The sequence below is a fragment of the Dasypus novemcinctus genome, chromosome 7, assembly GCF_030445035.2.
Source record: "Dasypus novemcinctus isolate mDasNov1 chromosome 7, mDasNov1.1.hap2, whole genome shotgun sequence".
Lineage (NCBI taxonomy): Eukaryota > Metazoa > Chordata > Mammalia > Cingulata > Dasypodidae > Dasypus > Dasypus novemcinctus.
In genome coordinates, this window is record NC_080679.1 from 25,000,161 (window position 1) to 25,026,823 (window position 26,663).

At 45.8% G+C, this 26,663-nt stretch overlaps 1 pseudogene; it reads right to left on the reverse strand.

Annotated features, from left to right (window-relative positions):
- Positions 1–1,254: 1,254 nt before the first annotated feature.
- LOC101413702 (sterol 26-hydroxylase, mitochondrial-like) lies at positions 1,255–26,663 on the reverse strand (annotated as a pseudogene).

The window sequence follows — 26,663 nt, forward strand, 5'->3', positions numbered from 1 at the left end:
TGGGACGCCGGTGTGTGATCCAAGAGGAAGGGTTCACCCTCACCCCAAGAGTTCAGACAAGGCTTTCCAGAGGCACTGACATGGGAGCCAAGTCCTAGGGAAGAGCAATTCTCTCGGAGGACATGGCAGTTGGCAAAGAGCATGTTCCAAGGAGAGGGGACAGCAAGTACAGAGTGTTGAGACCAAAAGAGCATAATGTGCTCGGGAACCTCAAGGATACTGGACTCACATTGGGAAGGGTGTCCGCGGGGGTGGAGGGTGCCAGAGCGTGATGGACATTGTAAACTTCAGTAAGCACTTTGGACTCATATTCGAGGGCTGAAGGATTTAATTACAGCAATGACGCCATTTTATAATGGTTCAAATACCAATCCACAGAGGTCTTAGAAATTCAACTTTATTTTTGAACGATGCAGCAGAAATTTATAACCGAGGTAGAGGCTGTAGGTGGAAGGGATTTGTTGACTTCAGTTTGTGGTATGGGACATCAGAGTTCAATATTAACCCTCTGCCCGTCTGTTTCACTGCCTGTACTGTACAGGCTGGAAAGCTCTAGACATCCTTGCAGTAAGAGTGCCAGGTAGAACTGAGGTTCTACGCCTTGCATGGATGTGACAGGGATTTGGAGGATGGATATGACATAGGGAAGCTTCTGTGGTCAGGGGCAGGCAGGAGGCACTAGCAGAGCTCCCGAGCAGAGCTCCCGAACAGAGCTCGTGACTTCGTGGTGAAGAGAGCCAGGAAGGGAGCATCGTTTTTACCTTTCCTTTTCATTTTTTCTCGTCAGCCTGGGTAGGGAGACCTGGAGAGCTGGAGCCCCTGGTTGTGGCAGGAGCCCCCAGACTCCTCATACCCCCGACTGAGGCCAACGTGGAAGTGCCCAGCCCAGTCAGGGCCCTGGTGGTGTTCTAGGCGTCTTCCAGCCATGTTGATAGCACCTCTTTCCCATGGGTGAGCTCCTTCTCTTGAAAAGAGGGTGGTTTCTATTCTCTATAACTAAATCTGACTGCTATGGTGTCTCTCTGAGGTTCTGAGAATTGTGCTGAATTTTCTACCCCACTGACCCTTAGCCAACACCAAATGAAGCTAAAGTCTCCCTGTGTGTCCCAGGGAAGCAGTGGACCATCTCAGTTTACATGGAGGGAGGTGGCTCTGCTTCCCACCATGATTCCTAAGTGGGGGGACTGCATTGCCCAATCAAGAAAGGAGTTCAGGTGCAGGGACACCACAAAGAATGACAAAGGTCCCCTCGAATCAATGACAGTCACTTTATTCTGTATGTTTCCAAGGTAGCAATGCTGACAGGACAGGGCCTTTCATCTCAGAGGCAGATGCTCAACACAGACAAAAGAGGCAAACCCCAGGTTCCACGGGAGGTGTGCGGAGCTCCTCCTACCCTGCAGAGGCAGCCTCCTCCTCCACAACTCACCGGAGACACAGCTGTGGCAGAACCAGGGCGGGGACATCTGGCACAAGCCCAGGAAGGCAGGGGCCCAGCTCAGCACTGTCTCTGCAGGAAGCGCAGCCCCACCTTGTGGGGCACCAGCACGATGCGGGCCATGTTGTGCAGCTCCCCCGTCTCAGGGGCCAGGACCACCTGGTACCTCTGAATCAGCTGGGGGGTGAGAGGCACATGGGGTGGTGAGAGTCTGTGTCCTCCCCCAATGCCCCCTCTGCACACACCTCCCCACGACCTCCAACTGCTTCAGCCTCCCTGGCCCACGCTCCCCTCCAGTCTCTCCTCCTCACCCTTGCCAGCAGTAGCTGCACCTCCAGCTCCGCAATCCTGCGGCCCAGGCAGGCCCGGACCCCGTAACCAAAGGGCAAGGAGCCAAACGGGTGTTGGACCCCTACAGCACCAGGCTGGCTCTTCCTCAGCCAGCGGCTGGGCTGGAAGCTCTCAGGCTCAGGGAAGGTGCTGGGGTCCCGGGAGATCACATAGTGGCAAAACACAAACTGGGTCTGCAGAGGAGGAACGGGCAGCACGTGAGCTGAGGCCAACCTAGGGTGGGGTGGGGGGACCGGGCTCTCCACCACACTCACGTTCTTGGGGAACAGGAAGCCACCCACTTCAATTTCCTTTTCCATGATGACCCGATAGTTTGTGGGGACGACGGGATAGAGGCTGTGGGGAGAAGGGAGTTCAGGGTCTGTCTCGACATCCCAGGAGGGCAGGTGCCCGCCATCTGCCCCACCTCTCAGATCCCCTCTTCCCAGTCCACCCATCCCTACCCCAGCACACCAGCCCCCACTTCCCACTCCCATCGCTGATGTCTCCCCTCCCTCCCGCGCCAGCATCCTACCGCAGGGTCTCCTTCAGCACAGCCTTGAGCAGGGGCATCTGGGCAAAGTCCTTGTGCTGGGGCACCTGCCCGGTGGGCACCACCCCCACTACCTCGTCGTGCAGAGCCGCCTGCACCTCCGGGCTCCTGGACAGGTGGTACAGCGCCCACGTCAGCGTGTTGGATGTCTGGGAGGAAGAGCGGGAGATGAAGTGAGGGGAGATGAAGTGAGGGGATTTCTACCGACGAGGCCAGCTGGGAAGTGGGAGGGGCTGTGAGTGGGTGGTACACAAGGCGATAAACCATGTGCCACCAGCGTGATAGGAAAAGCCACGGGTCCATGGGGACCTCCGAGCTAAGCAGCATGAGTATCAGTGTCACACGGTCCACGCTTTACCCTCAGGAGGGGGCAACAAGGGCAATCCAACATGACCAAAGACCGGCGGCCCCCGGGAAAGAAGGAGCTTGTGGACAGCTCTGTGACTCTCCAGAGGATAAAATGAGAAGTGGGCTTAAATTTCAGCAAGAGGGAGCTGCATTGGCTGTGAGATGGAACTTCCCAGCCATCAGAAAGAGCGAAGAGGCAGTGGACTCCCCCTCATGAAAGGACCTTCCCACCTCAGCTGGGCCGAAAGACCCGTCTGCTTTCCATCCAGCTCTGTGTCCATGTCACGGACAGAGAAGCAGGCACCTGAAGACAGGTCACGAACAGTGGGGGTTAATGGGGACCAGAGCTGGGTGTCCCTGGGGTCCTCTCTGGTTCCCCTCATGCACAGTGTCCACTCCAGCCATGAGCAGCTTGGGCAAGCTGCCCATGGCCTCCTGAGGACTGAGTTGTTCACTGGTCAGCAGGAAGTGCAGGTAGCCAGACACCTGGACCCCAGCTGGCCTCCTTCCTGCAGCTGGGCCTCAACCTGCTTGACTTTCTCATCAATTAGCTTCTTCCCTGCAGGGGGCACAATGGAGGGTGGAGAGAACCAGGTTTAACTCCCGACCTGCATGGACCAAGAGCCACCCTGGCAGCTGGAAGCATGAGGGAGAAGGTCTTGGGAGAGACTGCTCATGCCCCAACTCTTCTTGGCTCTAGTCTGGGACGCCTCACCAAAGGAGAAGATGGTGTCCCAGCCGCCCAGGTATCACCTTCAGAAGGGCAGCAGGGGCCGGGTCCACTTAGGGAGGAAGGTCACATAGACCGAGTTCCAGAACATGCTCTCAACACATCTGATGAAGGCCGCAGTGTCCTCAGGGATGGACTCCTTCAAGCAGCCGACACGTTTCTCAAACAGGATGTAGCAAATAGCTGGTCAGGGCAGAAGGTTGGGGGCCATGCACCCAGGTCATAACAGGAGGCGCCCAGGCACAGGGAATCCCATTCCCACCCCAGCCCTCCTCCCCAGTGGGGGTACCTTCCAAGGCCACTTGGTAGAGGAACTGAGCCATGTCGGGCACCTGGCCCCCTGAGATGCTCTGTGCCCGCAGCTGGTCCAATCGAGCCAGAAAGTCGTCGGCCACCTCATTCAGTGCGTCTGTATACAGCGCGGCCTCTGCTGGTTTCAGCAACCGCTGGTTCAGAGCCTGGCGCAGCCTATACCAGTCATGCCCCTCCCTGCAGGGCAATGGAGAAGAAGACTGAGTGTAAGCATATGATGTGCTGAATCCAATGGTCATCTCACTCTTAGATCTCTATGGGGGGCTACAAAAATCAGATTCCTAGAATTTAGGATTATGCGATCATCAAAATTTGAATGATGGACTCTTAGAATCACAAACCTACAGAATCACACTGCTGCACCACCAAGGGGTTAAAGTGGGCTTCTGGAATCAGACTGCAGAGGTCAAATCACAAGTCGGGAATTCTTGGTGAGTGACCTTCAGTGACAGACCCTCCTGGGTCCCAGCTTCCCCATCTCTAACACGGGGATTTCTAGGGCCCTGACGTGTATGATCATTCAGGTGATTAAGCTCTCAGATCACTGCCCAGAGGTGATGAATGCTTAAGTGGACTGTGTTTCTGAGAATTATACAACTCTGGAATCTTCTCCATGGGAGATGAGGGTGTCTGGGTGGTTCCAGCCCTGCAGTGAGGAGATAGAGGAATAAAGGCTCACTTCCTGGGTGCTCAGGTCCTGGATTTCCATGCCTTCATTTGCAGTGGCTCAAGGGCGCAGGAGGGCCCACCAGCTGCTGCCCAGGCCCTCTTGCCCCTGCACCCAGGAGACGGTTGGGCCCCCTCCCTGGTTAGGCAGGGATGCTCCTGGGGGGGAACAGGCTTCTTTGCCAGCGTCTTAGCATTCCGAGGGCGCCCCCAGCTGTCCCCCAACCTGTTACCTTTTCTAAGCAAACTAAGTCCTTATTTTTAAAGCAGAGAAATATGTAGATCTGCATGTGACTAATTAAACTGAGGAGCATATGCATCAAACTATTAACTCTGGTCATGTAGGAGGATGGGATTGGAGTGGGGAGAGGGAGACTAAATATTTTGTTTATTACCGGAATTTCTACAATAATGATCTATTATTTTTTCAGAGAAATCCATTCCATCCCTTATTAGCTGTGTAACCTCTGGCAAGTGATGTGAATCTCACTAGGATTCAGCTTCTTTGTCCATAAATTGGGAAAATAATATTATCTTCTTCATGGACTTATTGTGTGGATGAAATGAAATAATCCACGTAAAGAGCATCTCCAGAGACCTGGCATGTCACAAGCATATACTTATTATCACAGGTACAGGTATGACTGTCACCTGAAGAAGTGACTAAAACACGGATGTCAAGCAACTAGGGAAAAATAAAGTTGTTCATTGTTTTTGAGGTCTGCTGCCATACTATAGTAAAAAGAAGCCCAGAATATATCCAATTTCAATCTGTGGCATTGGGAATGTTGACCTGTAATGATGTCCAATGACCTACTTCAGCTGGCATATGAGTCAAGTCAATATACTTAGCCCATCACTCAGTTCATTATCGCCAAATAATCTTCACTTTTTAAGGTATAATTTGGCAGCTGTGACCTAGAGCTATCCCCATGTTTGGAGAGCGTACATGAAAGCTGTAGCCAAGAAACATGAGTGCATAATTTAAGAACATATTTAAATTTAATGCTTCCAACTAATAGGTAATGATGGTTTTCAGCTATAAACAGATATGCTCTACTGTGATTTGAGCTGATCTTTTTTCAACCATAATGGAGCCAGAAAGAGCCTTAGAGATCCCCGGAGATACTCCAGTCCACACCTCCCACCTCACAGATGAGAAACACAAGTCCCAGGAAGGGGAAATTACTCACTTGTCCTAAGCCACATGGCCTGTTATAGGAAGAGCCAATGAATGGTGCCTGGGCTTCAGCCCATCTCAACCTCTGCTTTCTAAGTATCAGGACCACAGGATGCAGGGAGACCCCTTCTGCCCATTGTCCAACTGGTCACCCAGTGCCCACTGCTCCTGCCCCTTAAGGCCAGGTCCCGGCTCACATGGTGAGGGGCCCATAGGCCAGGCCCCGCAGGTCCCGGTGTGCCTTCCAATCCACCATGTCCTGCCGCTTCGGGTACTTGTCTTCCTGACGCATCACTTGCTCCAGGAGCTGGGCACTGGCCAGGTTCACCCGGACTTATGGGTCTCTCTGGGTTATCCACATTGGACCATACTTGGCCTTGTTCAGCATCTGTGGAGTTCAACCAAAGCCAAATAAGTGGGGCCCAGCTGGCAGGTACCTGGAGAGAGGAAATGGCATGTGGGAAGGTCTGACGGCCACTCCAGAGCACATGGGCTGAGAAAAAGTACACTGTGTGGGCAGAGGGCACTGGTATGGCCTGAGGATCCATGGGACACATGAGTACTTAGAATATTGGGGGTAACGATTATTTGATGGAACCAAGTTTCCTAGAAAAGTGAGATTTCAGAAAATCATGATAGCTGAAGTATGTTGAGGTGTAGATATTTGGGGTCCAGGGTTTTAGGGCAACTGAGACCCTTGGTGAGGTATGGAAGAATGACTATGGCCCTTTCTGTTTCTTAGCAGTTAAATCCAGTCCAGGTAGTTAACTGTGGCTTGTTTTCAACCAGATGAAGACAAATGTCTTTTGTAATCAACAACAAAAAGAAGCAATTAGAAACTGCAGGAGAAACAAAATGCTCAATGAGAAAAATCTCAGGGCCCAAATATGAAGTAAGCTACACGATATGATTTTGAGCATGCCACAATGTTGATGGTCTGTGGTTGACGGTGATTCTGGAAGCAAATAAGCACATTCACAAGTTTCTGCTGGGTGTCTTAATGATACAACCTTATATACAGGACAATTTTAATAAAATTTACAAGTGAATTTATGAGCAAAATATGATATATCCCCATAATGAGATAGTATATTGCTTAAAAAAGGAATCAAGAAGCTCCCTGTGCACCATTAAGGAATAATATCCAGAAGAGATTTTAAAAATATGACATCTTTTGCATAAAAGGGGGAACAAAATAACAATATACATTATTTATACTTGCTTTTATAAAGAAACACTGGATGACTACATAAGAAACTTACAAAAGTAATTACCTTTAGAAAGGTGGGGAAGGTGCCACTGGTGAGAATAAGAATGGACTTTGGCCCAGTGGTTAGGGCGTCCGTCTACCATATGGGAGGTCCGCGGTTCATACCCCGGGCCTCCTCGACCCGTGTGGAGCTGGCCATGCGCAGTGCTGATGCGCGCAAGGAGTGCCGTGCCACGCAAGGGTGTCCCCCGCGTGGGGGAGCCCCACGCGCAAGGAGTGCACCCGTGAGGAAAGCCGCCCAGCGTGAAAAGAAAGAGCAGCCTGCCCAGGAATGGCGCCGCCCACACTTCCCGTGCCGCTGACGACAACAGAAGCGGACAAAGAAACAAGACGCAGCGAATAGACACCAAGAACAGACAACCAGGGGAGGGGGGGAATTAAATAAATAAATAAATCTTTTAAAAAAAAAAGAATATATATAGTGATCTTGTTTTGATTTCTGAATGCATTACCTATTCAATGATGTTTATCCTAAGGGAAAAGAATGATTGTTTTCTGAAATAAGTTAATGAACCATTGATCAGGCAATTCCAGAGGGCACAAAAGCCCAGCCGAACTTGTGAATTCATATAGATACTCCTTAGATTTATAAGTGGGCCCCAGACATATCCATTTTCTTTTACCTGATATTTGTTTATTTTCCTTAAAACATCTGTTTCTGAAATATTTCACTTACAGGTGTACTTTTCTCTATTAATTCCTGGAAGAATTATCCTAAAAGATATTATTCTAAAAGAATTATCCTAATGTTTCCAGTTTGGTTCATTTAAGACGTCAATAATAATGGTAGCAAATACTCACTGACCCCAGCCTTTTACTTGTTAGCTCATTCAGTGCCCATGACGGCCGAGTTAGGTAGTGTAACCCTACCACGATTTTAACCCTACCACGAGGACACTGAGGCCCAGAGAGGTTGCCCACAGTCATATTGTTAGTAAGTAGTAGAGTCAGGATTCAAACTCAGACCACCTGCCTGAGTTATGCTCTCAACCACTTATTCCACTGATCCTTGAGGAAACTGACTCTGTCCTATAAACTGGAAACAAACAGGCCCTTTTAAAAAAAACCATAGTAAATATAACAGTACCCCAGGGTTTCTCAGCTATGGCACTACTGACTTCAGGGGCTGGACATTTCTTCACTGTGGGAGGCTGCCCCGTGCAGTGGGGGCTGGGAGCCTCTCTGGCTTCCCCACTAGCACCCACCCCCAGCTGTGGCCACCAAAAATTACCCCTATTTGAGAACCTTTGCAATAACCCCAACTCTTCAAATGTCTTTTAATTCTTAAATTTGAGGACTCTACTTAAGAAATAGTATGTCATTTTGAAGGAGCATTTTTATGAATTTGGTTTCTTTTTCTTCTAAGTTCAAGAAAATTACATGTGATATTTTTATCAATACACAAATGGGTTATTTCAGAAAAATTTTTCTTTATGCTTTGATTTGTTCTTTAAATTTTCTATCATGAAGTCAGAATCAGGAAAAAAAAAAGGTAGGTTTTAAAAGAGTGGACAAATATCCCTTTACCCAGATAGCAGCTTCTTCCCTGGAATCCAAAGCCGCAGGCACCATTTCTCCCCTATCAGTTTGGAGATTTCTGGGACATGTCCCCTTTTTCCTAGGACACGCTTCTGCCCTCCCCCTTCCAGCTACCTTCCTGCAGTTAGTTTACTTGGTGGAGCTTGGTAAGAACCTGTTTATGTAAGAAGTTATTTTAGAAAGACATTGAATACTTGTTGAGAGACATGTGCTGGGTCTGTAAGGTTGCAATTAGGTCGTAACCGGAGCCCCGGAGCCCCGGAGCTCAGATGGGTCCTTCCGAAGCACCACTGTGCTGAATGGAGCCCCCCAGGGATCAATTTCCAGGATGAATGGAAGGCTGACCCACTCCCGTTGAGACCCCAACGAAAGGGAGCCTGTGCAAATGATTGTTTCATTAAATTGAGACCCTGCTCAGCTCTAGATGCTGGGGGCACAACAGTGAATGCAACGGGCCAAGCCAGCCCTTGGAGCATTTACATCCCGCTGTGCGACCCACGCGGTTGAGTATTCGATTGCTTAGGTTTCTAAATTGTTCTCTAATTATTTCATGCGTATGTCTTGTCTCTTGGACTAGACATTGAAAATTCCTTGAGGGCAGGAACCAGGTCATCCTTCTTCATTACATCGCACTTCGCGTGACACGCTGCTAGGCACTCGACAAATATATGTCAGCTGTCAATCAAGTGGAGAAAAAAAAGTTACGGACAATACAAAGACTACCAGAGAGACGGAGAAAGAAGTGGTGGGGAGAAGGACTCACAGGAAACAGGCATTACAGAGGGGTGGGTAGGGAATGGACGGACTATGAAGGGAAATCTTTGCTTCTCTTATATTGTTAAAGTGTCACAAGAAGGGATTCATGTTTCACTTGTGCGATTAAAATTTGTGAATTTTAAAAGCACGGAGCCTCCATAACAACCTGCTGTTGATCAGCCCATGGAAAAGAGAGATGGGAAAGGCACTGAGGGATGTTCTCCCTGAGTTGGTCCTTCCTTGAGTCCAAGGTGTCCTCTTATGCGGATCAAAGAGAAAGAGGACCAGATCAAATCTTCCTTGCCATGCTCAGCTCCCAGCCTGGGCTTTAAGGGGTGTTTGTTCATTGGTTTCTTTGCTCTCAGAAGAACTAACTGGTGGAGACTGCCTTTCTACAGGAAGTAGGATGCATTTCCTCCTGGCAGCAGCAAGCAGGCCGTGAGCAGCTTTCTGAAAGCGTGAACAGAAACATGAGGGCTTCCTCGCTTTTGACACGCAGTTAGAATGAGACTCCAAAAAGCAACAGAAACCTGCGTGGCTGAGAATAAGTGCAGCTCTAAATGAGCACAAAACCGAGAAAGACTTACATAAATTTAAAGGTAATAATCAGTAGAGCAAGGGCTCGCAGAACACAGACAGTTCTGTTTCTTGACATCAAAACCTAGTCTCAGATAACAGGGAACCAGTAAGTAATTTAACAAATGTTATTAAAGCAACTAGTTAATCATTCTGGGGGGAGGGGGGCATGATAGACTTAGAACCTAAGAGTACCAGAACTAGGCATTTGGGAAAAATGCCCACTCTGGAAGGAGGGGGCTCCATACAGGCTGGGGTACATGCCCTGCTGGGCAAAGCCCTTGGCCAAGGGTTGGTGCCCTGTGGACCACATAACGCCATGCACATAAATTAATTCCAGATGGATTAAAGATTGAGAAAGAAATTACAAAAACATGAGAAGGTCACATGGCTGGATACATTATTTTTAAAACCTTGGGGTGGGAGAGGACTTGGTAGGTAGGGTCCCCAAAGTGAAAAAGCATAATGAAAAGGCTGATTTGATGACACAATGTTATGAAAACATCAATCCAGGAATATATTTTCACTTGGTACGTCAAAGAGTCAATATCCTCCTTATTTAAAGAGGGAGTTGAAATCCATATGAAAAATATTTAAAAATTCTTAGAAAAGTAGATCCAAGGGCAACAACATGGAATTCAAAAAACAATAAATGCAAATAGTAAATACATGTGGAAAATAGGCTAGTCTCACAAGCAAAGGCATGTACTACGTACCACAAAGTATACCATTTCAACTGATACTTACAGAGATTTTGTAAAAGTAGTAATGCCCTTTGTAGCAGTTTGATATGGTTATGAATTCCAAAAATAGATATTGGATTATTTGTAATCTGGTCTGTTCCTGGGTGTGATTAAGTTATGATTAGCACTTCAGTTGGGCCATGACATTAAGGCATTGAGTCCGCACCTCTTGGTGAGTGGGACTCACAGATAAAAGGCACGGCAAAGGACAGAGTTTAGGGTTTCTGATGTTGGAGTTTTGTTTTGTTTTGTTTTAAAGATTTATTTTATTCATTTATCCTCCTCCCTTGCTGCTTGCTTGCTGTCTGCTCTCTGTGTCCATGCGCTGTGGGTTCTTCTGTGTCTCTTGTCTCCCTTTGTTGCGTCATCTTGCTGTGCCAGCTCTCCATGGTGTGTGGGCTGCCAGCTCTCTGTGGACATGGGCCAGCCTGCTTCACAAAGAGGCCCTGGGAAGCAAACCCAGGACTCCCATATGGTACACTGGAGCCACATTCCCTTCCACAATCAGTTGAGCCACATTCCCTTCCTGATGTTGGAGTTTTGATGTTGGAGTTTGATACTGAAGCCTTAAGCTGGAGTCCCAGGAAGTAAGCCCACAGAGGAAAGAGAAGCCAGCCCCTGGAAGAAAGGAACCTTGAACCCAGAGATAAGCAAGACCCTGGAAAGGAGGAACCCAGGAAGCCTGAACCCTCTCAGACTTTGGTAGCCATTTTGCTCCAACATGTGAAAATAAACTTTGGTGAGGGAATTAACTTATACTTTATGACCTGGTATGTGTAAGCTCCTACCCCCCAAAATTACCCTTTATACAAACCAACCAGTTTCTGGTATTTTGCATCAGCACCCACCCCTTTGGCTGACTAATATACCCTCTGTTGTGAAAAACTACTGCATTTATGAATTATGGAGAGGTTTGTTGATACAAATGGAAGAACTTAACAAAATATTCTGCCACCACAATTCTATTGTCAGAAGACAACTTGGGGGAAGTGGTTGTGGCTCAACTGATAGAGTGTCCACCTACCATATGGAGGGTCCAGGGTTCAATACCCAGGGCCTCCTGACCTGTCTGGTGAGCTGGCCCATGCACAGTGCTGCTGTGTGCAAGGAGTGCCGTGCCACGTAAGGGTGTTCCCCGAGTAGGGGTGCCCCATGTGCAAGGAGCGTGCCCCGCAAGGAGAGCCGCCCCATGTGAAAAAAGCACAGCCTGCCCATGCTCAGGAGTGGCACCGCACACGTGGAGAGCTGACACAGCAAGATAATGCAACAAAAAAAGTGACACAGTTTCCCGGTGCTGAATGACAAGAATGCAAGTGTACACAGAAGAACACACAGCAAATGGACATGGAGAAAGCAGACAACGAGGGGGAAGGGGAGAGAAATAAATAAAATAAACTTTTTTTTTTTTAAAGACAACTTGGTGTCCTGCTGCAGTTTACCTTTTATTGCATTTTATTCAGGACACCAATTTGGCTGCAGTGGAAGAAAATGTTTGCCTGCAAAAACAAAAATACCTGTGAGGCCAGGGCGTTTGTGGGCAGTTTCATGAACAGAAAGAAGTGGGCTAGGTTTTATTGGACAGGGATGGGGTTCATTTTATAAGGGTGGGTAAATATAAGCGGGTTTTGTTTTTAGTTGGGCTAGGTGTGTTTAACTAGGGGCTTCTTTGAGTTTTCAGGGTCTGGCGTCCTGATAGGGACATTCTGAAGCAGATGTTTGTCACATAATTCTATGCCAGTTTGGGGTATTTAACTTTTGTGTTGATCCTGAGATAACCCAGGGGCATTTTTTATTATGCTTATCATCATGTTAGTGGTTTATTCCAAGGAAATAATTGAGGATGTACAGGATATACGATGACAGATATATTGAGCAAATTTCTCTGCCAAAAAGTCAAATCTAAAATCTAAATGTAGAACTATAGAGTTGAGTAAATTATTTCCCTACAATGGAGACCTGCTTAGCCATTAAAGATTACATTATAGAAGTGTGTTTATTGCTATAGAAAGATATTCATATTTATTTTTTAATAGTAATGGCAAGTTACAACATAGAAATATAATATTTTTATTAAAAATATATATGCTTGATACATGGGAGGGATGGGTAAATGTAGAAGCCTATTCAGAAGATGAGGCAATGCTTTCTTAAATAAAGAGAATGTATATTTACACACTTGTTTCACAAATGTTTATTAAGTACCTTGGTGTGCAAAGTACTGTACTATATGCTGAGTGATGGGATTATGGAATATTTGAATTGTCTACTTTTTGCTTCTCTCTCTTTTCTGAATTCTCTACAATAAACATGTATTACTTCTGTAAATTAGTTTACCTTAGCCTAAATGGCATTTTCTCTTAAATGCAGTAGGTCATCACAAACATTTAGCACGTAACTCATATTTCTGTCACATTTGTAAACAAAGATAATTATTATAGAACAAAAACTTGCCTTTCTCCCTGTGTCATGTGTTTTTAACTCAGCGCAGTCATTCACAGCCAGTGGTATCAACTGAGGGGTCAGGGACTACTTGGCAGGAGACATTGTTCTAGCTCCAGGCTGTACATTAACAAGCATTGTCACTTTGTCCCCTGAAAGGAAGCAGCTCTGCCCTGGCACCCCGTGCAGCCTGCAGGTGCACACACAGGGGAAGGCTGGAATCTCACCTCCCTAAGGCTTGACAACTGAATACCCATGATCCTCTGGGTGAGGAGGGGCGCTGGTGAGGAGGTCTCTCAACTCCTCTGAGGCACTGCCATGAGACAGGTTCTCATCATCACCTTCTGGGGTCTGATGAGGCTGGTGCTTTCTGTCTTAGTGCCTTCAGAACAGAGCTGCAGAGTGTTAAACGGCTTGGCTGCCTTCTAGAAGTGGCTCCTCAGCAACAGGGTTTCCCACAACTCCTGTTGCAGTCACTGGCCCCGTTTATTTACATATGGCCTTTTGGTGGGTGGGACAGGTTTCCTGGGGAGCTGATAACTTTGGCTTATCCTCTCTTCCTGTCTATGTGAGTATTAAACTGCTCACATCTAAAAGTGGTTCATTGTCTCTTTACTGGTGAAGCATTCAGGCCTTGGTCTAGTCCTGTCCTGTAAGCACTGTCCTAACAATTCCTCCTCAGTTAAACAAGGAAACTGCACCCCTAGTTGCCTCATAGGTGTGCGTGGCCAGCCCATATGTCAAGGGTTGGTATTCCAAGGAAGCCCGTGGTAGATATTACCGAAATTGCACATAGTGTGAAAACGCATGGATCTGCCTGCAAGACAAGAGGTGTACAGACAGGCTTGGGTTGAGAGGGAGGGGGAGGGCCTAAATAGCATGCAATGCAATATGTGTAGAATTTTTTTTTTCTGGAGAAAAATAACATAGTTTTCAGATTTTCAAAAGGTTGGTAACCTGAGAAATTTGGAAGCGCAGCACTGAGTTGTGTGTGCCTTGAAAACTCAGAAAGTGGTGCTGAGCCCCAAAGCAGAACCCACCCAAATGTCCATCAACTGGTGAATGAATAAATAAATATGGTATATCCATACATGGGAATATTATTTCAAACAAAAAGGAATGACGTACTCATTCATGCTATAACATGGATGAATACTGAAAACATGTTAAAGTGAAAAAAGCCAGTCAGAAAAGACCAGAACTTTGTGAATACACTGGAAACCATTTAATTATTAAATGAGTGAATTGTATGCTATGTGATTACATCTCAATAAAGTGATTTCAAAAAGACATAACAAAAACAAAGAACATTAAAATCCCCTGAAATTCCTCAGCACAACATAAAACTGATATTATATTTTTAAAAGAAGTTTAGAAAATCCCTTTTAATTTTATAACACCTTTTAAACACTTTTCATTTAACTTATAACATATCAAATTAACTTTTTAATTACTTTTTTATTACTTTCCTTTTTTAAAGGTGAAAGCACGAATCTTTTGCTAGAGTTTCAAATAATAAGATACTTTTCATGTTGGACTTTGATAAAGCGAAATGGTAAAAGTTGTTAGGTTTGAACATTATGTTCCCTTAAAAATGAGAAGACTTGGGAAGCGGACTTGGCGCAGTGGTTAGGGCGTTCATCTACCACATAGGAGATCCGTGGTTCAAACCCCAGGCCTCCTTGACCCGTGTGGAGCTGGCCCATGCGCAGGGCTGATGCACACGAGTGCCGTGCCACGCAGGGGTGTTCCCCATGTAGGGAAGCCCCATGCGCAAGGAGTATGCCCGTAAGGAGAGTCACCCAGGGCAAAAGAAAGTGCAGCCTGCCCAGGAATGGTGCTGCACACACAGAGAGCTGACACAACAAGATGACACAACAAAAAGAAACAGATACCCATGCCGCTGACAACAACAGAAGCGGACAAAGAAGACACAGCAAATAGACACAAGAACAGATAACTGGGGTGGGAGGGAAGAGGAGAGAAATAAGTAAATAAATCTTAAAAAAAAAAAAGTGAGAAGACTTGTTTTCCTTAAACCACTAAGAGCATAAGTTTAAAGTACATCAAGCATTTTGATGAGACAGATTTTCTCTCTATATAGCAATTATTCAGAAGAAAATTCTTTGCAACCTTCTAAAACAGACTAATGGTTTAAAAAACTTTATTACATCAACAGAGAGAGAACTAAATTTTGGTTTTGCATCGGTATACTATTTGATACTGAGGCTTTTAAAACTTTTAGTTAGACCCATCAAACCTGACTTTTTTTTAAACAAATCAATTTTATTGATACATATAAATAAAGCATACAATTTATTCAAAGCGTACAATCAATGATATTTGGTATAATCACACAGTTGTGTGTTCATCACTTCAATAATTATTAAAACATTTTCATTATTTCAATAACAATAATAAACAAAAAACAGACAAACAAACAAGAAAATTCTTCACCTCTAAATCCTCTGTTTCCCCTGATGTACATAACTGCTATTTCTGGCTATTTTTGCACAATTATTTATGTTTATTAAGCAGTTTTATTGAGATATATTCACATACTATATGATCTATTCAAAGTTGTATAATCAATGGACTGGTTTTTTTTAGTTGTTAAAAAGTACTTTATTGTAAAATAAATAGAAAATAGATAGAAAAAAATTACAAATTGTAAAAGAGAGGGCAAGGCCAGGTTAGATTTAACATAATCAATTATAAAAAATATTAAGGGAAGTGAATGTGGCTCAAGTGATAAGGCCTCTGCTTAACATGTGGGACAACCCGGGTTCTATCCCTGGAGCCTCCTGGTGAAAAAGAAGAAGAAAGAGCGTGCCTGTGCAGTGAGCCAGTGCCCACATGGAGAGTCAAGTGCCCATGCTGTGAGCCAAGTGCCCATGTGGTGAGTGTCTGCATGGCAAGCCGAGTTCCCAAGTGGGCGCCTGCATAGTGAGCCGAGTGCTCACATGGTGAGCTGAGTGCCCACACGAGTGTCCACATGGCAAGCCTAGTGCCTGCATGATAAGTCAAGTTCCTGTGGGTGATCCAGTGCCTGTGTGGCGAGCCAGTGTCCGTGTGGTGAGCAGAGTGCCCATGCAGCAAGCCGAGTGCCATGTGGTGAGCCAGTGCCTATGGAAATTATTCACACGGCAAGATGATGACTCAACAAAAGAAGGATGAAAGGGAGAGTCAAGGTGAGGCACAGCAGAAACCAGGAATTGAGGTGGTGCAATTGACATGGACCCTCTCTCCACATCAGGAGTCCCCAATCCTGGTGAATCCTAGCAAAAGAAGAGAAGACAAGAGAAATAGATACAGATCACACAGCAAATGGACACAGCAAAAACAGCAGGGCAGGGGAGGGGAAGGGGGGGTTGAAGAAAAAATATTAATAAATAGCATAGTAACAAACATCTATAAATGTAAAGAATAATTCAAATATAATAGAAAATAACTATAACATAATTCTAAGTTTTATATTATAGCTGTATTGGAAATAATAATCTCTAAGAATGAAATAAATTATTGGTTTAATTATTTAATTTCCATTTAAGCCATAATTTTCTCTAAATAATCAGATTCCTATTTGGAAATTCTTCACATCTTATTGGAATGAATTACAGCAGATAACAATTTTCCAACTCATAATTTTATGGGGAAACAGATGTGGCTCAAGTGATTGGGCTCCTGTCTACCATGTAGGAGGTCCAGCTGGCCCATGTGGCAAGTTGGCCCAAGCGGAGAGCTGGTTCATGTGGAGTGCTGGCCCGCATAGAATGCTTACCTGCTCAGTGTGCTGGCCCACACAGGAGTGCTGGCCTGAGTGGAAAGCTGGTGCAGCAAGATGACCCAACAAAAAGAGACATAGAGGGGAGACAGTAAGAGATGCAAGAGACCAGGGGGCTGAGGTGGTGCAAGAGATAGAGCACCTTTTTCCCACTCCAGAAGGTCCCAAGATTGGTTCACGGTGCTGCCTAAAGAGAAGACAGGCAAACACAGAAGAATATACAGCAAATGGACACAGAAAGCAGACAGTGACTGCAAAACAACAGGGGCAAGGGAATAAATAAATAAATCTTAAGAAAATAATTTTATGAGGCAGAAAAACTCAAAAACTTGTTCAACAGTGGTTATTTTATATCATTATTGATCTGGATAGATTATTTTAAAGAGTAGTAATAAGGAAGGGTTAAAGAACAATGAAGTATCCAAAAAATATCTCTTGTCCAGCCCTCCTCAATTAAAAGCAAGTGTTTATTTTATATGAAAAAAATTACAGAATGCTGATCACAGGAACAATTTGCCAGCTGCACTAAGTAATTATTATTCATATACTATAATGTCATTATTTTACATTCATCTGGTCTACTTCAGCTCTTTTTTGGTTACTATTTGCATGGAATACCTTTTTCCAACCTTTCACTTTTAACTTAGTTTTGTCCTTACATCTGAGGTAGGTCTCTTGGAAAGAACATTTAGATGGCTCATATTTTTTTATCCACTCTGTCAGTTTATGTCTTTTGATTGTGGAATTTAATCCATTAACATTCAGTGTTATTACTGTAAAGCCATTACTCACTTCATCCATTGTGTCCTTCAGTTCTGTTGTTCTATTGTTCTATTGTTTGTCTTCTTATCCTTTAGTTTACCCTTCCTAAAAACATCATTTCTAAATTCTTCTCCAAATGTCTTGCCCTTTTTTTGCCCCCTGTAGTATCCTTTGCAAAACAGGTCTGTTGGCAACATATTCTATCAGTGTTTATTTGTTTGTGAAGACTTTGAGCTCACCCTCATTTTTTTTGGCTTAATAAGAATTTATTGGCTTCTGGTTTAGAGATCATTAGGCTTGCTTCTTCCAGGGATCAGTATCTTTTTAATTTTTAATTTTTAAAAATAGATGCTTATATTACATAAATGTTACATAAAATATATAGGGGTTTCCCATATGTCCCGCTCCCTAGCTTTCCTACATTCTCCCATATTAACAACATTCTTCATTAGTATGGCACATTTATTATAATTGATGAACTCATTTTGGAGCATTGCCATTACCCATGGATTATAGTTTACATTATAGTTCACATTCTCTCTGCACATTTTTGTAAGTTATTATAAGATATATAATGGCCTGCATCTGTCATTGCAATGTCATTCAGGACAATTCCTGTGTCTTGAAAATGCCCCCCAAATTACACCTGTTTTTCCCTGTTTCTCCCCTCAAAACCACCAGTGGCCACTGCCTCCGCATCAATGATAAAAGTTCCTCTATTGCTAGAATCACTAAAAGTCTATAGTAGATTAATGGTAAGTCTACTGTAGTCCATCATTCATTCCCCAATCCTGAGGATACTGGGATGGTGATGTTCACTCCACCTTTAATTGAGAGGGGGCTTAGATCCCATGGGGCAGATGGGTGGGACTATCTTGCTTGCAGTTGCAGACTCTCTCTGTTCCTTGAGGTGGTTGTTGTCCTTGTTTGTTGTCCTGGGTGAGTCCAATGAACTGAAGAGTAAGTGTTGCAAGTCTGCAGCAAAAACAGTGGCATGTGGGATGTTATAGATATCCCAGTCCTAGGCTTCCTGGGCCTAAGCATCAACCAATTAAAAATGGGCTGTGAGCTCGCCCGGATCTGCCTGGACCAAAGGAGCAAGAGCTGGGTGGGGTGGGGCCTAGTGGGGCCACTGACAGTGGGGCAGGCCCTGTAAAGGCACCCGGCGCCTCTTCGCAGGCCTCTCCTCTCTCGCCACAATACGGTCCTTCCGCCATCTTCTGTGAAGGTGAAGGAGACAAGATGGCGGAGGTCGACAGTGACGACTTGCTCTACCCACAGCAGTTGTCATAGACGAGCACTGCAAGGAGGTTGTGCAGGTCGAGAGGATTCTGGGGCCTGGGGAAAGAAAGCGAGGGGGTCCTGGGGGGCTGGGTGGTCCTCCTCCCTCATTTTTAAAGGACAGCTTTGCCAGATATAAAAACTGGCTGGCAGTTTTTCTCTTTCTGTACCTTGATAAATCGTATCACACTTTATTCTCTCCTCCATGGTTTCTGGTGAGGGGTCAGCACTTAATTGTATTGAGTTTCCCTTGCATGTGATGCTTTTCTTTCCTCTTGCTGCTTTCAGAATCCTCTCTTTATCTCTGATATTTATCATTCTGCAAAGTAAGTGTCTCAGGGTAGGTCTATTCAGATTTATTCTGTTTGGGGTGCATTGTCCTTCTTGGATATTGATGCTTATGTCCTTCATAGGGACTGGGAAGTTTTGAGGCATTATTTCCCTAAATATTTTTTCTTCCCCTTTTCCATTCTCTTCTATTTCTGGGACACCAATGATGCAAATGTTTGTGTGTTTTGTGTTGTCATTCAATTTCTTGAGAATCTGTTCCATTTTTTCCATTCTCTTTCTGTTCACCTGTCTTTTCCAGTTCATATATTCTGTCTTTGAAATCACTAATACTGTCTTCAAGCAATTCAACTCTGCTCTTCTGTGCCTCTAATGTATTTTTAATCTCATCCATCGTGTCTTTGATTCCCACAAGGTCTGTGACTTTTCTTTGCAGGCTTTCAAAAAAAATTTTTTTTTATTTTGCTCTCCCAGTGTCTTCTTAATATCCTTTATTTCTTTAGTCATATTTTCTTTAAATTCTTTGAAGTGATTTAGGAGAGTTATGTAATTATTACTGATTAATTGTATTAAATCCTGTATCTCTTCAGGATATTTGGTTTGTTCTTTTGACTGGGCTATCTCTTCCTGTTTCCTAACATGGCTTCTTGTAATTTTTTGCTGATATCTAGACATCTGACTATGTTGGTGAATTTACTCATATGGCTAATTTCTCTCTTGTCTATTTTTTTTTCATAGCTCTTCTTTCATATTTGGTTTAACATATTCTCAATCTTTAAAATTGCCCAGCTTAAGTTTTCAGAATTGGGCCAGGGACTTACTAGTGGGCACAGATTTTCTCCCAGGGGGTGGCCATAGAGAGTGTAAACAGTTTTTGTCAATGCCATTTCCAGACAGGTCAGCAGATAGCCCTAGTCAGTGCACCTCTCCACTGAGGTGTTTCAGTCTTGGCTTTCCTATGTTCCTGTGTTGAATCTCCAGACCAGAGATTCAAAGCAGGTTCTTCTGGCTGAATTCACTGAAGAAAAGCACCCTGACCTCCCCTCCTTTTTCCCTTGAAACAGCTGACAAGGAGGAAGATGACCGTTTTCCTCTCAGTGGGCTGCAGTGAGCCAGGGTTTTACCCCAGCTTAACATCTTGGGGGTGAGGGAGGGGAGACCTTCCCGGTTACCATGGGGGCTTGGTAACTCTTGTTTGTCATTTTGGCTTTTTTTCTCTCTGTCCCTCACCCTCCTGGGAGTTGTGTGGCACTGTCCTGGTCTGCTGACCCCCAAAGCAGGCCCCTGGGACAGCTTTTGGTTCTTTCTCCATTGTTTTTGTGGGAGCATTCAGCTCTGCCTGTGGGTCTGTCGCCATCTTCCGACAATTCTGATACTATATTTTTATATTCCACTGTCCCATTTAGTGACCTGGTTAACTTAGTGATAGCAAAGAAGCTCAGACACAGCAAGGAAATAGCTTTGAGGACAAAAGTGAACACAATCGCCAAATACGATTTTGTCAGCGTCAACAAACCTGCCCTTAAAAGCCCTCAGTTGGATGACCAGAAGGAGAGGTGAGACTCCAGGCACGCGCCACTCTTTTGCCTATGCTGACAAATGTGAGAAGGAAGGCCCATTTGCGGTCAGAGGGAAGGAAAGACAAGTTGGGCTAGCCACAGTGTCATCAGGGATTTAATCCCAGCCCTCTCCTGCCAGTGAATCCTTAGTGGCAGGATGTACTAAATAATTAGCAGCAGTTCCAGTTTCTTCTTCCTCCAAAACCAGACCAAGTTAGTAGTACCAACTTGCTCATGATGAGCAGGATTACTTGTATTTTTCATTAAGAAAACTTTAGTATAGAAAAAATACAGAAAATGCCATTGCAAACTCCCATGTACCCACCTTCAGTATGAAGAAATGTTGATATCTGTCATATTTGCCTCAAATCTTAATTAAGAATGGAAAGATATGAGATACAAACTCTCCCATTTCACCCTTCTCCAGTCAAGAGCAACCAATTTTCTAAATTTGAATTTTATCTTTCTTGTCAATATTTATATAATTTAACTACATATATATGTATTCATTAATAACCTGTTGTATTTATGTGATTTTCCTTTTTTATTTGTTTTTATTTTTATTTTTTAGGAGGTATCTGGGGTTGGACCTGGGACCTTTTACATGGGAAGCAGGTGAAAAACCACAGTGCTATGCCTGCTCCCCTGTGATTTTCATTGTTCAAAATGATACTCCTCTTTCTGTATGTATTCTACATATCATTTTATTTTTGTGTTATTCACCTTGATACCTAAAGATTTTGTGTATTCATTATAACCACTATATGAATAGACCTCAATTTATTTATCTTATTAATGAGCATTTAATGTTTCTTAATTTTTTATTTGGCACCCAAAGTTGTAAAAAACATTTTTGTGCATGTGTGCAGTCATAATTTAAATATCAGAAAAATGTAAGTTTTTAAGCAAGAAGACAGAGCTATTCATAAATAACAAGGATAGATACCAAATAATTGAATAATAAGATTTCATTTTGGTGTTTCAATCTAGACAAACAATGGGAGAAGGGCAGGGTAAGATTCCAGAGTGTTCCAAGGAAAGGCTTTTCCTGGGATGCCCTGAGAGGCATTCAGGAAAACCAGGAAGCACATTCCCCCTTCTCCCTCCCCACAGAAGGGGCTAAGCTGAGAACACCTTTGTCTGCAGACACGGCTGGGCTAGAGGGAGAGGGTGGTTCGTAATGGATGCAGAGCTGAAATGAGGATGTGGACTCAGAGGTGGACACCAAAGTAAGGACCAGGAGGCTAATAAGGTACAGCTAGGAAAGGGCATCAGAAGACCCCAGTATGTGATGCTGGACCAGAAGGCTTATGGTCAGCCATGATTTTATCTTCTGCCCTCAATTCTTTTGCTATTGCATTTTTTTTTAATTGCAAAAGGTTATAAATATATACACATGGTTAAAATTCTAAGAGTACAAGAGGATATGTAAGGAAATTAAGACTTCCTCCTACCTCTCACCTCCAGACTCAAGACCCCTACAAAGAGCCAACCATGCTACCAATTTCTTGTGGGTCCTTCAAGAGATATTTTATACATATTCTATAACACACACACACACTTTCATATCTGAGACTCTTTATTCACAAATGATGGCTATTATGAAGTTTTTCCACATTGATTTCTTCCCATATTTGACTATCAATTGACCTGAGTACATACAAGTATGCCACTGTTATTTTTAATGGTTGCACAGAGTTCCATTGTAAGCATACACCATACTTTATTTATTTCCCTACCGAGTTATATTTCAGCCTTTCTAATCTTCCCCAGCCACATGTAATGTTATCTTGAATATTTGTGAATATCTCTGTCAACACACTAGCTTATCTGTTAGATAGATTCTGGCAGCAAAATTGCTGTTTGTAAGAGGCCCACATTTTGCCTTGATATGTAATGCCACATTCCCCATTCCTGTGACTTGAAGGCGGTGTAACCAGTTCTGTTATATTTTGCTTCCCTCCCCCGCCCCTTCTCTTTTGCCCTTTGTCCTTTGCCCTTTCCCCTCCCCAACCCTTTTTCCCACCACACACAAAAAATCCCCTGTAAATGTCTGCCAGATATGATTGAAAAACACTCTAGTTGAGTCAAGTTAAGTGGAGGATTATCTCTGGAAGACTTGATGGTAACTTGAGTCCTGGGGAAGAAATACCATCTAATCCATGGTATTGCCAAACTGAAGAAAGAATGTGGTAACAGAATGGGATGGTTTTTACAAAATCCAAAAGAGCATAGCCAGACTTTGGCAATCCTTTGGCAGCATTTATCCCTTTTATGTCTTTTATCCAAGAACAGCGTTACTTAATGTAATGGACTGGCACTGGAGAAGCACATTCCACCAGTTCTCTCCAAGGCCTATATGCATTTCCTTCACGGGATTCTGCTGCTGTACTTCTGGGTCCCTATGCACCAAGCAGTTCACTAACGTAGTTAGAATTTCTCTCCCCAGATTCCTGGATCCTAGGAAGAGGATGTGGTGGATTCCATTGGCCATAAATTATTTGACACCCGTCCCAGTAAGAAGTGGGGATCTATGTCTTCACTTCTAGAATTTGGAGTGCTCTGTGACTGGACTGACCAGCAGAGTACAGTGAACATGACCCTGTGCTAGTGTTCAGGCCTAGACTTAAAGAAACTGGCAACTTACACTTTCTATGTCTAGGACGTTAATCAGGGGAAGCTGGACCACGTGAGAAGCGCGAGTATCCTGAGACCACCATGTTGTGAGGGAGCCCAATTTTTCCACCTGGAGAGAGAAAGATGCCCATTTGTTTGAGGAAACCAGCCATGGCACCAAACATGCAGTTAAACATCCACCTTCAACATTCCAGTCCCAGCACATATGACATGGAGAAAAAAGAGAAAGACCTGAAAACCAGAACTGAGGCTCCAGACAGGCAGAGTTCAGGGATGAGCAATTAACCTGGGCCCAGGCAGGGAGTCAGGGCACTTCCCCTGACCACAGAGAACGGGCTGGGGGTAAAGACATGATGCATGCTGACCCAATCACAGGGAGGCCCAAGACTTGTGCCCAGGACTTGGGGACAAACTGTAGGCCAGTGGATTCTCACAGTGGACTTGCTGGCCGTAGCCTCAGTACCTCAGAGGTCCATAGCCCAAGGAGAAACGTCTACAAGACAGCAAAACCAAGAGAAGGGCAGAAAAACAAAGCTGTGACCTTGATGACATCATGGAACTCTAGACAAAGTGTACCTAAAGGCATCCAATTATTAGACTTTTCAGTTTTATGAACCCATAAGTCTACTGTATAGTTTAAGCCAATTTGAGAGGAATCAAATGACTTTTTTTTTTTAAAAGGATATATAGGGGTTTAATCCCAGGACCTTGTACTTGGGAAGCAGGCACTAACCACTTGAGCTCATCTGCTCCCCAAAAATGAATTCTAGCAAGTACACAGGGGTCACTGAATTCGACCCTCTTCCTCAGTAATATTAACTGAATTTCATACATGGAAGCCACTGTGTTTTTTATTAACTCACACCAGCAACAGGCAGTGGGAAGGGCTGGTGCATTTCTCATGGTGCACCCCGTACATGTGACCCAAGATCTCTGGGTAGAAGGGCTAGAGCCAGGGTGTCTAAATACCAGCCCTGGCCTCCCCTTAGAAGGCCAGCCGTTTCTGGCTTTCTCCAGCTTCTGACTCCTCATAGACCTGTTTCAAATCTCTATGGTAGTTACTGTTCTAGCAATAACCCTGAGCAAAACTGCCCAGCAAATCCCCTGAGAAAAGCTGACAAATCCTCAGTCCCCACTCTTGGACTTTCTCTGGGTACTCAGGTTTCATGGTTAAATCATGCAGGGAAACTTTATAGGACTCTGTTTTCTTGGATTAGAGGAGCCGGTTCCACCAGAGAATGTCATTTAAACCATCTCTGAGTACCTTGTGACCGGCCACACTGCGCGGGAAGGGGCCAGGATTGCAGAGGAGAGGGCGGCCTCCAGGTAGAGGAGGCAGCCCTGGCTGAGGTCAGTTGTGCAACCCTCACAGTCATTTCCTCCCTTGTACCCGAGACCCAGGCCAGCTCTCTCTGGACTGGAAGAGAAACCTGCTTCTCCATCTTCCATCAGACCAGCGTCTCCAGCTTCCATTTGCCACTCCCCAGCCCTATTCCCTCAGACCCTCATCCCCCAGGCCCTGTCCCGTCCAGTCCATCCTGATGCACACACCACAACCTGGACTGTGCTCCTTGGGTGCCACCCTAACCCCACCCCTGCAAGAACCGACCATGGCCACCACACCTGCCCCGAGCCACCAGGACCTCAGAGGACAGTCCACCAGACCCCGCGGCTCCTCCACATTCTGAGCTCACTCTACATCCCCAAAGTGACCTCATGGCTTACCATCCCAGCCCAAGGCCTGCCTGCCTTCTGTCAGTCACTGTCAATGGGAAGTCCCTGTGGAGGGCACACATCCAGCCCCCTGGACCAGTCCTTGTGCCCTCTCTCCCCCCTCAGCAACCTCTGGCCAGTTCCTCCTCCCAGGCACTCCAGTTCTCTCACGGATTAACTGCTCTTAACTCCCTGCCTTCTGTCTTCTCCCAAGAAGCCTCTCAACCCCAGGAGGGCGAACCTCATCTCCAGGGCTCCCAGCACTTGGAACAGGGCCTGGAGCACAGCTCCTGATAAGTTTTTCAAATAGTCATTAAGAACAAAGATCCTTCAGGAGCCCCTTGGCTCCATTTCCTAAAACCTCTCCACCTCAGCCCACCTTAGCTCAGGGTGGGGCTCTCCAGGCTCCTTTGACGGTGGGCTACCCATTCACCCCTGCCTAGCCTCCGGGTTCCACTAGATAAGCCCTTCTTACAGGAAATCTACTTCTTAATAACAAAAATGCACCTTTCCCTTTAAGTCTATGGTTTGCTTTCACTGCCTAAGAAGTGACATCTTTTCCTCTTTAAGGGGAAATTTACCTTGCAAATTACTAAGAAGTCTCTACGATCCTTCTTAAGTTGTTTCCTTTGGAAAAATCTGTGGTAGCCAGTGTGACCACAGCATCTGGCAGCTTATGCACTCACGTCTGACATTCTGGTAGGAGGACAGATCCCGCTTCTCTCAACCGTTGTCCTCTTTCAACCTAACCTCCAGGTCACCTCCTTCCCGTTGCTTTTCAGATCCATTCCCTTGATAGGCCTGTTCAAAGGGTTCTCCTTGCACTTTGCACTTCCCCTATAGAGTTCCAATTTATGACGGTAAGATCCATTTGGTCCTGAGCTAAGATCCCATGCCCTTCACTTTGTCCAGCGTCTCCTCCACCCCCTGCTTCTCCACCCCGGTGCTCACCCCCATCCCGTTCGCGATGCCCCGCCCGGGTACCTGGAGCTGGTGCAGCTGGAGCGCGTAGCCTTGCACGAACAGCTGGAAGAGGAAACGCAGCTTCCCGGGCCCTGGAAGCTCTTCTGGGCTCCGCAGCCGCGGGACGCCAGGCCCGGCTCCGGGAGCGGAGGCTGCCTCTGCCGCGGGGAGGGCAGCGGGGAGCGCGGCCTTGGTTCTCGTCCCTGGCGGCCGGAGCCCAGGACCCGCCACCCGCGTCCCCAGCAGCGCCCAGCGCAGCCTCGCGCAGCGCAGCGCAGCCATGGCCCTGCTCGCCCCGCCGCGCCTCCGGATCCCGAGTGCCCGGCGCCTGGACCAGCCTGGGGGTGAACAGGCGGGGCGGGGTCAAGTTCAGCGACTGCCCGGAGCAGGAGGGAAAATGTCTGCCAGGGCCTTTCCCGCTCACTTTTGCGGTCCTCACCCCTTCCAAAGCAGGACCTAGAGAGCGTGCAAAGCCCCCCTTTCCAGCTGGAAGCGCCCGGGGCCGCGGTCAGGGCAGGCCACCCCGAAGGCAGGAGACGGCTCGGGGACCGTAGGGAGAGCCACGGCGCTCTGCTGATGGCCATCTCTGCCTCCTACGCCCCACAGGGCTCTTCTGCCACTTCTTCGCCTGCTCTGGAAAGTTGGCGGTAGCGCAGCGAAGGCCAATTTACATGAGCCGCTATGATTCAGTGGCTGAGCGCCGGCTTCCCGCATACAAGGTCCACGGTTCAGTTCCTGGCCCTGATACCACACACACAAAATTAAGCAAAGTCGAGGAGCTTCTGACACTTGGAGA